This window comes from Bos indicus, chromosome 12 (genome assembly GCF_029378745.1).
Source record: "Bos indicus isolate NIAB-ARS_2022 breed Sahiwal x Tharparkar chromosome 12, NIAB-ARS_B.indTharparkar_mat_pri_1.0, whole genome shotgun sequence".
NCBI classification, from domain to species: Eukaryota; Metazoa; Chordata; class Mammalia; order Artiodactyla; family Bovidae; genus Bos; species Bos indicus.
Window position 1 is genome coordinate 28,301,850 of NC_091771.1, and position 17,348 is coordinate 28,319,197.

A 17,348-nucleotide genomic window follows, 5' to 3' on the forward strand; every position below is an offset into this window, starting at 1 on the left:
TCCTAATAATACAAGGTTTTGGTTTATACCCAGAAAAATCTATCAACATAATTTACAATATCAAGAGGCTGAAGGAAGAGAGAAACATCTCAACACATGCAGGAATCAATACCCATTTGTTAAAAATACAAGAAAATATGCTTACCTACAAATATATTCTACTAAAAACCAGAAACAAACATCATTCTTCACAGGGAAACATCCTCTAAAGCCAGAAACAGTAGTAACTCCTCTATCACTTGTCCTTCATGTGCACTTAGTCATGTCCAGCTCTTTGCAATCCCATGGACAGGAGCCTGTCCATGAAATTTTCCAGGCAAGAATACTGGAGTGAGCTGCCATTTCCTCCTCCAGGGGATCTTCCCAACCCAAGGATCGAACCAGCGTCTCCTGTATTGGCAGGAAGATTCTTTATTACTAAGCCACCCAGGAAATCACCACTCTTTAATATTTACCTGAAGATTCTATCTAGTACACTAAGAAACGGAAACCAGTAGTATAAGGAATAGAAAGAAACTCTAATTATTTGCTGCATAGAAACTCATAAGTACCAAAATATTTAAAATTAAAAGTCTAAGTATGCAAAAATCCACTGTATTTCCATATACCAAAGCAACTGAAAATGTAAATTAAAAAAGTGTATCTCAAGGTATACCTTTAAGATCTAATGAAACATATTTAATTAAGAGCTATATGATGAAAACTCTAAAACCTTACTAAAAAACATTATATAAAATCTAAATGCTTACAAATATACACTATGTTCAAATCATTAATATGTTTGATATCAAAGATGTCAACTTTTCACCAAAGTATCTTATAAATAATGCAAGAGAGCATGTGAAAGACTTTAGCACCAGATTTAAAAATTATTTTTGTGTGCAAAAAGCCAAAACACATGTGAAGAAGAGTGGGGGGAATTTGCTCTAACAGGAAAAGTTTTATGGTGAGGACAGACAGATTTGGAACAGAAATGAGTCCAAAAATAAACCAATACACATATGGTAACTTGATTGTGATAGAGTTAGTTTTGCAATCAATACAGAAAAAGTGTACCTTTTAATGAAAGAATCTGAATATTCACAAACAAAAAAATGGATTTCAACCTCTTTCTCACTACTGATGGGAGAAAAAAGAAAAACAAAAGGAATTCAGTGAAATGAAAGGAAAAGACAAAGGTATAAAACAAGAGACATGTTTTATTACCCCGACGGAACGATTTCTTAAACCAAGTTAATATAATATAGAAACCATGAAATAAAAAATTGATAAGCTTTCAGTTCAGTTTCATTGCTCAACTGTGTCCAACTATTTGCAACCCCACGGACTGCAGCACAGCAGGGCTCCCTGCCAATCACCAACTCCCGGAGTTTACTCAAACTCATGTCCATCGAGTCAGTGATGCCATCCAACCACCTCATCCTCTGTGTCCCTTTTATCTTCCTGCCTTCAGTCTTTCCCAGCATCAGAGTCTTTTCAAATGAGTCAGTTATTGGCATTAGGTAGCCAAAGTATTGCAGTTTCAGCTTTAGCATCAGTCCTTCTAAAGAACACCCAGGACTGATCTCCTTTAAAATGGACTGGTTGGATCTCCTTGCAGTCCAAGGGACTCTCAAGAGTCTTCTCCAATACCACAGTTCAAAAGCATCAATTCTTCGGCGCTCAGCTCTCTTTATAGCCCAACTCTCACATCTATACACAACCACTGGAAAAACCATAGCTTTGACCAGACGGACCTTTGTTGGCAAAGTAATGTCTCTGCTTTTGAATATGTTCTCTAGGTTAGTCATAACTTTTCTTCCAAGGAGTAAGCGTCTTTTCATTTCATGGCTACAGTCACCATCTGCAGTGATTTTGGAGCCCAGAAAAATAAAGTCTGACACTGTTTCCACTGTTTCCCCATCTATTTCCCATGAAGTGATGGGACCAGATTCCATGATCTTCGTTTTCTGAATGTTGAGCTTTAAGCCAACTTTTTCACTCTCCTCTTTCACTTTTATCAAGAGGCTTGATAAGCTCTACTTCATTAAAATACCTCAATATGGGAGAATATATTTACAACTCAACTTTTTTTTTTAAGCCAGTAACCAGAATATATACAAAGAACACCTGTCAATATGGAGGAAAAACACAACCCAACAGAAAAAAAAAGTCACTATCAGGTGCGTTACAAAAGAGGAAAAAATACCCATTAAACATTTGACAAGTATTCCCTCTCTCCTTTGTAATGAGAAAATAAAAATTAAGACCAAGTAGGGAAGGATTTTTGAACATAGTTCAGTTCAGTCGCTCAGTCATGTCTGACTCTTTGCGATCCCATGCAGTATGCAACACATACTGAACCAGCAAAAATTCAAACAGGTAATAATGCCATTATTAAACCAGATGCTAGCAAGGGAATGAAACTGCCACAGTTGCTTTAAACTACTCTTAGGTAATCCTTGAGACTCAATAGGGCCCAGCCTCCTCCCAAGCACAGGTAACAAACCAGAGCTTCACTTGCAAAAAAGAAACCAACAACATTGTTTCGCACACTGGCCCCTTCCTTTCCAATGCACATGATTTTCAATGTTTATAACTTATTTCTCATATTTTTATACTGCCAAGACACCCAAACAATGAGGGCATGTGCCTGCCTCCTCTATGACCACTGCACTCCTCTTTGATAATGAAGCTGCAATGAATTCAAGGTAGTAGTCATTTCTGTTGCTGTTTAGTCATTCAGTCATGTCCAACTTTTTGTGACCCCATGGACTGCAGCATGCCAGGCCTCCCTGTCCATCACCAATTTTCAGAGCTTGCTCAAACTCATGTCCATCGAGTCAGTGATGCCATCCAACCATCCCATCCTCTGTCATCCCCTTCTCCTCCCGCCTTCCATCTTTCCCAGCATCAGGGTCTTTTCTAATAAGTAGGCTCTTTGCATCAGGTGGCCACAGAACTGGAGCTTTAGCATCCACCTCAATTAAATAGACCCCAACTGGCCAAGATAATCTGAAATAACTCCACCTCTCTGGAGAGTCAATAAACGATTTACAGTACAACAGATTTAAGCTGATAGTTCAGTTCAGTCGCTCAGTCCTGTCTGACTCTTTGCGACCCCATGAATCGCAGCACGCCAGTCCTCCCTGCCCATCACCAACTCCCGGAGCTCACTCAGACTCACGTCCATCGAGTCGGTGATGCCATCCACCCATCTCATCCTCTGTCGTCCCCTTCTCCTCCTGCCCCCAATCCCTCCCAGCATCAGGGTCTTTTCCAATGAGTTAACTCTTAGCATGAGGTGACCAAAGGATTGGAGTTTCAGCCTCAGCATCAGTCCTTCCAATGAACACCCAGGACTGATCTCCTTTAGGATGGACTGGATGGATCTCCTTGCAGTCCAAAGGACTCTCAAGAATCTTCTCCAACACCACAGTTCACAAGCATCAATTCTTCGACACTCAGCTTTCTTCACAGTCCAACTCTCACATCCACACATGACCACTGGAAAAACCATAACCTTGACTAGATGGACCTATGTTGGCAAAGTAATATCTCTGCTTTTCAATATGTTATCTAGGTTGGTCATTACTTCCAAGGAGTAAGCGTCTTTTAATTTCATGGCTGCAATTACTATCTGCAGTGATTTTTGGAGCCCCAAAAAATAAAGTCTGACATTGGTTCCACTATTTCCCCATCTATTTCCCATGAAGTGATGGGACCAGATGCCATGATTTTCATTTTCTGAATGTTGAGCTTTAAGCCAACTTTTTCACTCTCCACTTTCACTTTCATCAAGAGGCTTTTGAGTTCCTCTGCACTTTCTGCCATTAGGGTGGTGTCATCTGCATATCTGAGGTTATTGATATTTCTCCCAGAAATCTTGATTCCAGCTCGTGCTTCTTCCAGCCCAGCATTTCTCATGATGTACTCTGCATGTAAGTTAAATAAGCAGGGGGACAATATATAGCCTTGACGTATTCCTTTTCCTATTTGGAACCAGTCTGTTTTTCCATGTCTAGCTCTAACTGCTGCTTCCTGACCTGCATACAGGTTTCTCAAGAGGCAGATCAGGTGGTCTGGGATTCCCATCTCTTTCAGAATTTTCCACAGTTTATTGTGATCCACACAGTCAAAGGCTTTGGCATAGTCAATAAAGCAGAAATAGATGTTTTTCTGGAACTCTCTTGCTTTTTCCATGATCCAGCGGACGTTGGCAATTTGATCTCTGGTTCCTCTGCCTTTTCTAAAACCAGCTTGAACATCTGGAAGTTCATGGTTCACGTACTGTTGAAGCCTGGCTTGGAGAATTTTGAGCATTACTTTACTAGCATGTGAGATGAGTGCAATTGTGTGGCAGTTTGAGCATTCTTTGGCACTGCCTTTCTTTGGGATTGGAATGAAAACGGACCTTTTCCAGTCCTGTGGCCACTGCTGAGTTTTCCAAATTTGCAGGCATATTGAATGTGGCACTTTCACAGCATCATCTATTAGGATTTGAAATAGCTCAACTGGAATTCCATCACCTCCACTAGCTTTGTTCATAGTGATGTTTTCTAAGACCCACTTGACTTCATGAATTCCAGGATGTCTGTCTCTAGGTGAGTGATCACACCATTGTGATTATCTGGGTCGTGAAGCTCTTTTTTGTACAGTTCTTCTGTGTATTCTTGCCACCTCTTCTTGATATCTTCTGCTTCTATTAGGTCCCTACCATTTCTGTCCTTTATTGAGCCCATCTTTGCATAAAATGTTCCCTTGGTATCTCTAATTTTCTTGAAGAGATCTCTAGTCTTTCCCGTTCTGTTGTTTTCCTCTATGTCTTTGCATTGATCACTGAGGAAGGCTTTCTTATCTCTCCTTGCTATTCTTTGGAACTCTGCATTCAGATGCTTATATCTTTCCTCTTCTCCTTTGCTTTTCGCTTCTCTTCTTTTCACAGCTATTTGTAAGGCCTCCTCAGACAGCCATTTTGCTTTTTTGCATTTCTTTTCCATGGGGATGGTCTTGATCCCTGTGTCCCGTGCAATGTTACAAACCTCCGTCCATAGTTCATCAGGCACTCTATCAGATCTAGTCCCTTAAATCTATTTCTCACTTCCAGTGTATAATCATAAGGGATTTGATTTAGGTCATACCTGAATGGTCTAGTGATTTTCCCTACTTTCTTCAATTTAAGTCTTAATTTGGCAATAAGGAGTTCATGATCTGAGCCACAGTCAGCTCCTGGTCTTGCTTTTGCTGATCGTATAGAGCTTCTCCATCTTTGGCTGCAAAGAATATAATCAATCTGATTTTGGTGTTGACCATCTGGTGATGTCCATGTGTAGAGTCTTCTCTTGTGTTGTTGCAAGAGGGTGTTTGCTATGACCAGTACGTTCTCTTGGCAAAAGTCTGCTAATTTTTGCCCTGCTTCATTCCATACTCCAAGGCCAAATTTGCCTGTTACTCCAGGTGTTTCTTGACTTCCTACTTTTGCATTCCAATCCCCTATAATGAAAAGGACATCTTTTTTGGGTGATAGTTCTAAAAGGTCTTGTAGGTCTTCATAGAACCGTTCTATTTCAGCTTCTTCAGCATTACTGGTTGGGGCATAGACTTGGATTACTGTGATACTGAATGGTTTGCCTTTGGAACAAACAGAGATCATTCTGTCGTTTTTGAGACTGCATCCAGGTACTGCATTTCGGACTCTCTTGTTGATCATGATTGCTACTCCATTTCTTCTAAGGGATTCCTGCCCACAGTAGTAGATACCATGGTCATCTGAGTTAAATTCACCCATTCCAGTCCATTTTAGTTCACAGTTTCCTAGAATGTTGACTTTCACTCTTGCCATCTCCTGTCTGACCAACCCCAATTTGCCTTGATTCATGGACCTAACACTCCAGGTTCCTATGCAATATTGTTCTTTATAGCATCAGACCTTGCTTCTATCACCAGTCACAAGCTGGTAAGGCTTGTGACTTAAGCTGATGAGTGAAAGTGAAGTTGCTCAGTCATGTCCGACTCTTTGCAACCCCATGAACTGTAGCCTACCAGGCTCCTCTGTTCATGGGATTCTCCAGGCGACAGTACTGGAGTGGGTTGCCGTTTCCTTCTCCAGGAGATCTTCCCAACCCAGGGATCAAACCCGGGTCTCCCTCATTGCAGGCAGACGCTTTACCATCTAAGCCACCAGCCAGGAGTACTGATTCAGAGGTGGTTCAACCACAGCTCAGGAATTTGTTTTAGATGAGACAAATAAGAAACATGCACATGGTTTCACTTCTCACTAGAGTGCAATCTCTCTCTTGCAGATGAGTTCTCTCTGCAAATACTGTCAACATTTATAAATGGATGAATTATATAGACAGGCAAAAGAAACAAAAAAAACACTAGATCATCTAAATTAAAACTGTTCACTACTACTGATTTATATATCTCTATATAAATCAGATCTATAAATGGATGAATTATATAGACAGGCAAAAGAAACAAAAAAAACACAAGATCATCTAAATTAAAACTGTTCACTACTACTGATTTATATATCTCTCAGAGTAAATCAGGAAGAGAAATTCCTTAATATAACAGTAATTCAGAATTAAAGAGCAAATAATTAAACTTAGTTACAAAACACCAGAGCATTTCCATTTAAACAAGTGCAAGATACAAATGCTCACAATAACTATTTGGATTCGTAAAGTGTCAAAGAACAAAACTTCCCAGTCCAACTATATTCAACCAGAAGAAAAGAGGGTTTACTACCTTGGGAAAATAAATAGTAATCCCGAAGGCTTTTGGTATGATTGTATTACTCTCTTGACTCTAATTCTATCCCATTTCCTTGACTCTTTCTCCTCCACATGCCAGTTTCAACCCCAAGATATTAAGCAAGAGCAGCATGAACTACATTCTTTTGTATTTACATGTAGACATGGGTTTAACAGAAAAGTAGTGAAAATTACCTACATGTCCTACAACAGAAAAGTTAAGCAGTTTTGGATATAATTGTACAAAACTAAAACTGATGATCCAATTTATGAGCTAACTCAGACCAAAGACCAAAATACATCAAGTTGGAAACGCAAAACAATATACACAGCATTATCTCCATTTGTGTTTTTAAAATATTTAAAAAAAAATTTTTTTTAAAGAAAAAGTAATTGCCAATTCATGCTTAGCATCTTGACATATTTCTAGAACTCAAGATGTAACTACTAGGGAAGTGTTTGGCTTCAGGTAAGTACATTATGAATACAGTATTCTGAAAACAAAAGTCTACTCCTAGGTTGACAAATTACCTTATTTAACACAGTAAATGAAAGAATAAAACTAGCATTCACTGCACACCTATCTGCCAAGAACTACATAAACTACTTTAATGTACGCATCTTTCCAGGAACCATGAGATGTATGAGTAGGTTCATGCTTAGAAAGGATTAATAGAAGCAACAAGTCCATAAGCCCAACAAGGTCATACCATTTGTAACTTGACAAAGCTGCAATTTAATTTCAAACTTAATTCCAGTGGAGTGTTATTTAGCCATCAAATTAAAGAAGGAAATCTTGTCATTTCAACTACACAGATGGAGCTTGAGGGTATTACGCTAAGTGAAATAACTCAGAGAGAGAAAGACAAATACTGTATGATCCCACTTACATGAGGAATCTAAACAAAACAAAACACAATTCATAGACATAGGGAACAAATTAGATTGGTGGTTTGCCGGAGCTAGAAGGTGAGGCTGGCAAAATGGGTGAATGTGGTGAAAAAGTACAAACTTCTAGTTATAAAATAAGTTATGGGGATGCAAATGCAGCATGGTGACTAAATACTGCACTGCACACTTGACACTGGCTAAAAGAGTAAATCTTAGAAGAAAATAAAGTATAACTGTGTGGTGATGGATGTTAACTAGTGTGATCATTTCACAATATATACAAACATCAAATAACTAAGTTGTACACCTAAAACTAATGTTATATGTCAATTATATCTCAATTTTTAAAACATGTTAACTTTAGTAATTAGCCCTTATATTGCAGTAATTCTCCAATATTAACTTCCCACAATTTGCCAACCCTTAGAAACTCAATGTCCTTTTCCTTCTCCTTGTCACTTCTCTAAAAAATTCATTGTTCTTTCATTAGTCTTATTTGTAGGGTCCCAGCCAATTAATTTAGAATGGAGAGAGAAAACAGATTTTTCTTCTCCCATACAAAAGATTAGCAAGAAAAAGGACAGATAATACTCATGTATGTATAGGAGTTCACAGAAGAATGTGACTCAAGGGGATGTTTAAAATCTGGGTGGGGCTTATGTAACATCTTAATAGGGGAAGGGCACTGATAGGAAAATAAATGACTTTTTGAAAAGATTAATGGGCCCTGACAAGACCAGAAGGGAGATTCAGTTTTGGGATAGTAGCTGTGGAGACCTCATCTCCAGGGGTAAGAGTCAACCTTCCCTACGTTGACTGCTCCAGTTCAGTTCAGTCTCTCAGTTGTGTCCAACTCTTTGCATCCCATGGACTGCAGCATGCCAGGCCTCCCTGTCCATCACCAACTCCCGGAGTTTGCTCAAACTCATGACCATCAAGTAAGTGATGCCATCCAGCCATCTCATCCTCTGTCGTCCCCTTCTCCTACTGCCCCCAATCCCTCCCAGCATCAGGGTCTTTTCCAATGAGTCAGTTCTTCACATCAGGTGGCAAAAGGACTGGTGCTTCAGCATCAGTCCTTTCGATGAATATTCAGGACTGATTTCCTTTAGGATGGACTGGTTTGATCTTCTTGCAGTTCAAGGGACTCTCAAGAATTTTATCCAACACCACAGTTCAAAAGCATAAATTCTTAAGTGCTCAGTCTTCTTTATGGTCCAACTCTCACATTCATATACGACTACTGACATGCCTCTTGAGAAACCTATATGCAGGTCAGGAAGTAACAGTTAGAACTGGACATAGAACAACAGACTGGTTCCAAGTAGGAAAAGGAGTACGTCAAGGCTGTATATTGTCACCCTGCTTATTTAACTTACATGCAGAGTACATCATGAGAAACGCTGGGCTGGAAGAAGCACAAGCTGGAATCAAGATTGCCAGGAGAAATATCAATAACCTCAGATATGCAGATGACACCACCCTTATGGCAGAAAGTGCAGAGGAACTCAAAAGCCTCTTGATGAAAGTGAAAGTGGAGAGTGAAAAAGTTGGCTTAAAGCTCAACATTCAGAAAACGAAGATCATGGCATCTGGTCCCATCACTTCATGGGAAACAGATGGGGAAACAGTGGAAACAGAGTCAGACTTTATTTTTGGGGCTCCAAAATCACTGCAGATGGTGACTGCAGCCATGAAATTAAAAGACGCTTACTCCTTGGAAGGAAAGTTATGACCAATCTAGATAGCATATTCAAAAGCAGAGACATTACTTTGCCAACAAAGGTCCGTCTAGTTAAGGCCATGGTTTTTCCAGTGGTCGTGTGTGGATGTGAGAGTTGGACTGTGAAGAAGGCTGAGCGCCGAAGAATTGATGCTTTTGAACTGTGGTGTTGGAGAAGACTCTTGAGAGTCCCTTGGACTGCAAGGAGATCCAACCAGTCCATTCTGAAGGAGATCAGCCCTGGGGTTTCTTTGGAAGGAATGATGCTAAAGCTGAAACTGCAGTACTTTGGCACCTCATGCAAAGAGTTGACTCAATGGAAAAGACCCTGATGCTGGGAGGGATTGGGGGCAGGAGGAGAAGGGGACGACAGAGGATGAGATGGGTGGATGGCATCACTGACTCGATGGACGTGAGTCTGAATGAACTCTGGGAGTTGGTGATGACAGGGAGGCCCGGCATGCTGTGATTCATGGGGTCACAAAAGAGCTGGATACAACTGAGTGACTGAACTGACTGGAAAAAGTATAGCTTTGACTAGATAGACCTTTGTCGTAATGTCTCTACTTTTTAATATGCTGTCTAGGTTTGTCATAGCCTTTCTTCCAATGAACAAGTATCTTTTAATTTCATGGCTGCAGTCACCATCTGCAGTGATTTTGAAGCCCAAAAATAAAGTCTGTCACTGTTTCCATTGTTTCCCATCTATTTGGCATGAAGTGAAGGAACCGGATATCATGATCTTCATTTTCTGAAAGTTGAGTTTTAAGCCAGCTTCTTCACTCTTCTCTTTCACCTTCATCAAGAGGCTCTTTAGTTCTTCTTTGCTTTCTGCCATAAGGGTGGTGTCATCTGCATATCTGAGGTTATTGATTTTTCTCCCGGAAGTCTTGATTCCAGCTTGTGCTTCATCCAATCCAGCATTTCACACGATGTACTCAGTATATTAAGTTAAATAAGCAAGGTGACAATATACAGCCTTGACGTACTCCTTTCTCAATTTGGATCCAGGTCGTTGTTTCGTGTCCAATTCTAACCATTGCTTTTTGACCTGCGTACAGATTTCTCAAGAGACAGGTAAGGTGGTCTGGTATCCCATCCCTTTAAGAATTTTCCACAGTTTGTCGTGACCCACACATTTCAAAGGCTTTAGCACAGTCAATAAAGCAGATGTTTTTCTGGAATTCTGCCCCAGGAAGGGGATTTACAATTGAGTTCTTCAAGGAAGCTCCACTTTTAGGCAGATAAAGAAATCTCAGGAACTCAAATGTTTTCTTCTCAAAATAATTTTTATACCATGAGAGCTTATTTCTGGATCTCTTTATATGTCAAGACAATAGCAAGAGGAGAGAGAGACTGGGCTCAACTCTGAATACAACAAGGATAAGTGGAGATTTATAACCAAAAAAAAAAAAAGAATAAAACTTTCGTGTTTCAAAGGGTAACATCAAAAAACTGAAACGAATACCAACAGAATATATATAAATCATATATATCTGCTAAAGGGGCTTGTATCTAGAATACATTAAAAAAACTACTAAAACTCAACTGTAAAATGGACACAGGAACTGAATAGCTTTCCAGAGAAGATACTGGATTGCTCCACGTCATTAAGAGGAAATGCAAATCAAAACCACAATGAGATACCTGCTCACAGCCACTAGAATGGCTATAAACAATTATCATTCAATCAAAAATAAATAATTTTTTTTAAAAAACAGACAATAACAAGTGTGGGCAAGGATGTAAAGAATTAAAATCTTCATACACTGATAGCAAGAATGCAAAATGGTGTAACAGCTTTGAGATTTCCTCTAACAGTTAAATGGAGTTAGTATCTGATCCAGCAATTCCATTCCTAGGTATATACTCGAGAAATAAAAACATGTCGGTATATAAACTTATACATGAATGCTTATTACAGTATTACTCAATAATAGATAAAATGGCAACAACCCAGATGCCCATCAATTAATCAATGGATAAAATACAGTCTACCCATATAATGGAGTATTTGGCAATAACAAAAATGAAGTATGATATATACTTCAAAATTGTGAACTTTGACAACATCAAGCTAAAGACACGATTACAAAGAATCAAATATTAAAAGATTCCACTAATATGAAATGTACTGAATAGGGAGATCTACAGAGACAGAAAGCAGATTAATGGTTGAAGTGGGGAAGGGAAAGGGGAATGAGATGTTAGGGGGTACTGGGTAAGAGGTGTTGGGTTTCTTTGAGGGGTAATGAAATGTTCTAAATTGACTGCAGTAGCAAATGCACAATTCTGTAAATATACTAAACCACTGAGCTGCACACATTAAATTAGTGAACTGTATGGTATGAACTATACCTAAACAAAGACGTTTACAACACCAGTGGGATGAAAGTGATAATAAATCATACAAGCAAAGAAGAGAAGTCTGAAAGTGTACACCTGGAATAAGGAAACCTCTGAAAAATTTCACTTGAGCTAAATTTTGAAAATGATGCACAAAGTTGCCCACAGAGCAAACCAGAAGAGGACTGCAGGTGAAATTAAAAGCATGTGCAGATGCACAGACATGCAAGAGAATATGACAGTCCTGGATAATTTCACACAGCCAGAACTCAGCAATTCTGTTGTGAAGTAACTAAACATTCTGCTGCAGAGGGAAACAGAGACAGATTCACCAAGAGCCATGAACGCTCAACTTCATTGTTTTTAACTTGCATTTATTTATTTTGGCCTTGCTGGGTCTTTGTTGTTGCAAGGACTTCTCTAATTGTGGCACAAGGGTTTAGTTGCCCCGTGGCATGTAGGATCTGTGACCAGGGATTGAACCCATGTCCCGTGTACCAGGAGATCCTTAACTGGACCACCAGGAAAGTCCTTCAATTTATTTTTTCTTGTAAGCAAGGTGAAGTTAACATTCTAACCAAGGGAATAAAACGATCAAATGTGTTTTACATAAACTATTTCGACAGTTCCTGGAGGACAGACTGAAAAAGGTAGGAATGGAGTTAAGAGATTGACTCAGAGGCTACGATATTAATTTAAGAAAAAATAATGAGCTCTTTTTTGTGGCACCTCGGAGGTGGTGAGCAGCTTCAGGATGAAACTGAAGATCTCCTTCCCAGACATTAGATGCCAGAAGCTCATTGAAGACGATGAGAGTGAACTTTGTACTTTATGAGACACGTGTAGTCACAGAAGTTGCTGCTAGTGCTCTGGGGGAAGAATGCAAGGCTTAGTTCTGTGGCAAGTCAGTGGTGGGAACGACAAACAGGTTTCCACGTTTTTTCACCTATGGCCATGTCCACCTGCTACTAATGGGCAGTCCTGCAAAGACCAAGAAGACCGGAAAGAAAGCGCAAACATGTTCAGGGTTACACTGTGGACACCCATCTAAGTGTTTTCAATTTGTCGTTTTTTTTTAAAGGTAGAAAAGGAATATTCCTGCAGGCACTGATACTGCTGTGGCTCAACAACTGGGAACCAAAACAGAACTCCCAAACTGCTAGAATTACCAAACTTTTCAATCTCTCTAAAGACCATAATGCTCTCAAGCACGCTGTGAGAAAGCCCCCAAACAAACAGGGTCCGAAACTTAGGGCCAAGGCACACAAGAGTCAGTGTCTGTATTTCACATGTTCTGCAACACAAACATCAGTATATTACCCTGAGGGAACAGTGTACCAAGAAAAATAAAGGCTGACTGCAGAATATGCTAAACTTGTGGCCAAGAAAATGGAGGAGGCCAAAGAAAAATGCCAGAAAGAGACTACCAAGAGAGGGAGGCTGTCCTCTCCAAGAGCTTCCACCTCTGAGGCCAGTCAAAACTAAGATGTGAGTTGGTTCCAGGACAGAGGTGACCCGACTGCCTGAGGCTCATTTGGCAGGTGCAGAAGTCTCCATGCCCTTCCCAATCATGTCTGAACCAATCCGAGTCCTTGTGACTGGAGGAGCTGTTCAAATTGCATATTCACTGTTGTACAGTATTGGAAATGGATCTGTCTTCAGTAAAGAATGGCTTATCATTCTCGGCTGTTGGCTATCACTCCCATAATGGGTGTCCTGATGGAGCTGCAAGACTGTGCCCTGCCCCTCCTGAAAGATGTCATCACAACAAAGAAGAGATTGCCTTCAAAGACCTGGATGTGGCCACTCTTATGGGCTCCATGCCAAGAAGGGATGGCATGGAGTGGAAAGATTTACTCAAAGCAAATATGAAAATCTTCAAATGCCAGGGTGCAGCCTTGGACAAATATGCCAAGAAGTCAGTTAAGGCTATGGTGGTGGGAAACCCAGCCAATACTAACTGCCTGATTATCTCTAAGTCAGCGCCATCCATCCCGAAGGACAAGTTCAGTTGCTTGACTCGTTTGGATCACAACCGAGCTAAAGCTCAGACTGCTCTTAAACTTGGAGTGACTTCTGATGATGTAAAGAATGCCATCATCTGGGGAAACCATTCCTCAACTCAGTATCCAGATGTCAACCATGCCAAGGTAAAACTGCAAGGAGTGGAAGTTGGTGTTTATGAAGCTCTGAAAGATGACAGCTGGCTCAAGGGAGAATTCATCAGGGCCGTGCAGTAGCATGATGCTGCTGTCATCAAGGCGCAGAAACTGCCCAGTGCCACATTAGCTGCAAAAGCCATCTGTGACCACGTCAGATACATCTGGTTTGGAACCCCAGAGGGAGAGTTTGTGTCCATGGGCATTATCTCTGATGGCAACTCCTATGGTATTCCTGATGATCTCCTTTACTCGTTCCCTGTTACAATCAAGGATAAGACCTAGAAGGTTGTTGAAGGTCTCCCTATTAATGATTTCTCACGTGAGAAGATGGATCTTACTGCAAAGGAACCAGCAGAAGAGAAAAAAACTGCATTTGAATTTCTTGCCTCTGCCTGACTAGACAATCATTTCAATGTTACTAAATGCTCCAAAGCTGAAGAACCTAACTGTCATCTTTGACTCTAGTGCGAAATAATAATGCCATATTTAAATTACTTGTGAAAAACAACACACTTTAAAGATTGTGTGCTTCTTGGTACAAGTTTGTAATGGTACATGTTTATTATCATACTGTTACTGCCGCATTCTAAAATAAATATATATTCAAGTGAAAAGAAAAACAAAACTAAGATGTTCTCAGAGTAACAATAAGGTCAGATGTTAAAAAAAGAAAAGAAACAACAACAAATAGGAGGAGCTACACTAAACCGGAAGCAATAAGCATACAGGAGAGGAGACAACGTGAGGAAAAAAATTAATTTTAATAACTAATGGAGAGAAAAGAAAAACTAATTAAGGAATGAAAATCAGGAGTAAGGTCAAACTTCAGATGTTGATTTGAGGGTAACCAACGTTGAATAGAAACCATAGAAATGAATGACACTGTGCAAGAAAAGCTCCGAATGCAAAGGGTAGGGGGGAGACAAAATACTGTGGAATAGTTTTTCCTCAAATTGAACCATCCCTATAAAACCAATTCACATTAGTAAAATCCATAATTAGTGTATTAAGAAACTAACCATAAAGGTCAATACTACTTCATGAAAAAATTAGATGGCTCTAAAAAGAAAAGGGTGATAATTTCAGTCTCATTTAATCTTTTCAACTGAAAAGTTTTTACAGTTTCAGCCTAAACACAGCAGCGTGTAATAATAAAGAGGAAAAGGAATAACAACATACTTCATACCTACCTAGCCTGAGCTAGTTCTAAACAGTTAACATCTATTAATTCATTTAATCCTCACCAGCAACCATGTGACCAAGGTATGAAATCTCCTTTCCTAGAAAGTGAGGCATAAAGAGGTTAAGTAATTTGCCCAAGGCTAAAAGGCCCATAAGGTGTGGGACAAGGACTAACAAAGCTCCAGAGGCCACATGTTTTACCACTGTAGTGGCTCTCAAAGTCAAGTACTAGGCTTTCAGGGTGAAAACAAAAAAAATGTTGGTTCAAATGTTGGGTCTACCACAAGCTTTCGCATATTGGTAACTTAAGCAATTCGGTCTGTCTCCTCAGCCATAAGAAGGAAATAATGATAGCATCATAGGATTATTGTTAAGTATTTTAAGTCATAAATACCACACACCCAATTATTACCTTCCATGACTTGCTTGGTGGTTCAGATGGTAAAGAATCTAACTGCAATGTGGGAGACCTGGGTTCAGTCCCTGGATTGGGAAGATCCACTGGAGAAGGGAACAGCTACCCACTCCAGTATTCTTGCCTGGAGAACTCCACGGACAGAGGAGCCTGCCAGGATTCAGTCCATGGGGGTTGCAAGAAGTCGGACACGACTGAGCAACTTTTACTTTCACTTACTACCAAACAATAATAATAAACATATACTGAGCACATATTGGCAGACATCAAGACACAACCAAAGACACTTCACACAGACTATTTTATCTGATCTTCAAAATAGTCTCAAAAAGAATCATTACTCTCCTAGCCATTTTTACAGGTTAGCAAACAGATTCGAAGAGATGAAGAGACTTGTGCATGGTTGTGTTGTATGGTAAAATGACTATAAAATGGCTCCAATTCTCCACCCCTCCTAGATCCAACTCCTGGCAATGTGATAATGCAGCTCCCCCCACCAAGAGGTAGAGCTGATTTCCCCATATCCTGAATGTCGTCTGGCCTCACAACTTGACTTGAACCAACAGAACGTGGCAGAAAAGATGTTGTGTCAGTTCCCAGGGTGAGGTCTACTTGTTTCCTCTCTATCCTAGGTGACATCAACTCAGCTGAAATGAGCCAAATCTAGCCCAGATGATCGGAACCATCCATGTGACCTACAGATTTATGAGTAATAACACGCACTCTGATGAGTAATCACACACACTCATTTTAAGCCACTGACATGGGGGTGGGGGGATTGCTACAGAGCAATAGTTAACTGAAACTTAGGATAAGCGTAACTATAGCCATGAAATTAAAAGACGCTTACCCCTTGGAAGGAAAGTTACGACCAACCTAGACAGCATATTCAAAAGCAGAGATATTACTCTGCCAACAAAGGTCTGTCTAGTCAAAGCTATGGTTTTCCCAGAAGTCATGTATGGATGTGAAAGTTGGACTATAAAGAAAGCTGAGTGCTGAAGAATTGATGCTTTTGAACTGTGGTGTTGGAGAAGACTCTTGAGAGTCCCTTGGACTACAAGGAGATCCAACTAGTCCATCCTAAAGGAGATCAGTCCTGGGTGTTCATTGGAAGGACTGATGTTGAAGCTGAAACTCCAATACTTTGGCCACCTGATGCAAAGAACTGACTCACTGGAAAAGACCCTGATGCTGGGAAAGATTAAAAGTGGGAGGAGAAGGGGACGACAGAGGATGAGATGGTTGGATGGCATCACCGACTCAATGGACATGAGTTTGGGTAAACTCCGGGAGTTGGTGATGGACAGGGAGGCCTGATGTGCTGCGATTCATGGGGTCGCAAAGCGTCGGATGTGACTGAGCGGCTGAACTGAACTGAGGGATGAAATTTAAAGCCAGGTAGTCTGACTCTAGGCTCACCCTCCTAATCACTGCATTATTATAATTTCTAGTTTCAGAGTAGATATGACACACAATGCTACTATACTATTTTCAGTTGTGAAAATAAATGAAGTCATTTATGTTCATTGTTCTGTATTCTTTAATTTATAAAAGCTCAAAATAGTAAATGTAAGTCTCACCCTAGAAGTAAACAAACAAGTAAAAAAATCTAAAAAGTATATCAGATCTAGATTCAAAACTCAACTGTTACCAACCACCAGTCCATTATTAAATACTGGATAGTGAAAAGTAAAAAAGAAAAAAATAATGCACATTTTGAATATATTTACACTTCTTTCAAAATAAATATTTAGTACAGGGTATCCTGATTAACTCCCCAAGTATTATGATATGTGCCTATATTAATTTGTATTAACTGTCACTCTAAACTAATTCACTTTGCTTCCCAATTCACCGACACACATAACACACCATATCACTTAGCCACC

At 39.9% G+C, this 17,348-nt stretch overlaps 1 protein-coding gene and 1 pseudogene across 5 annotated transcripts in view; one reads left to right on the forward strand and one right to left on the reverse strand.

The window, feature by feature from the left end:
- The window catches only part of PDS5B (PDS5 cohesin associated factor B), a 192,582-nt gene that overhangs the window by 151,125 nt on the left and 24,109 nt on the right, over window positions 1–17,348 (reverse strand). The gene's annotated exons all lie outside the window — the stretch shown is intronic.
- LOC109566791 (malate dehydrogenase, cytoplasmic pseudogene) lies at window positions 13,261–14,294 on the forward strand (annotated as a pseudogene).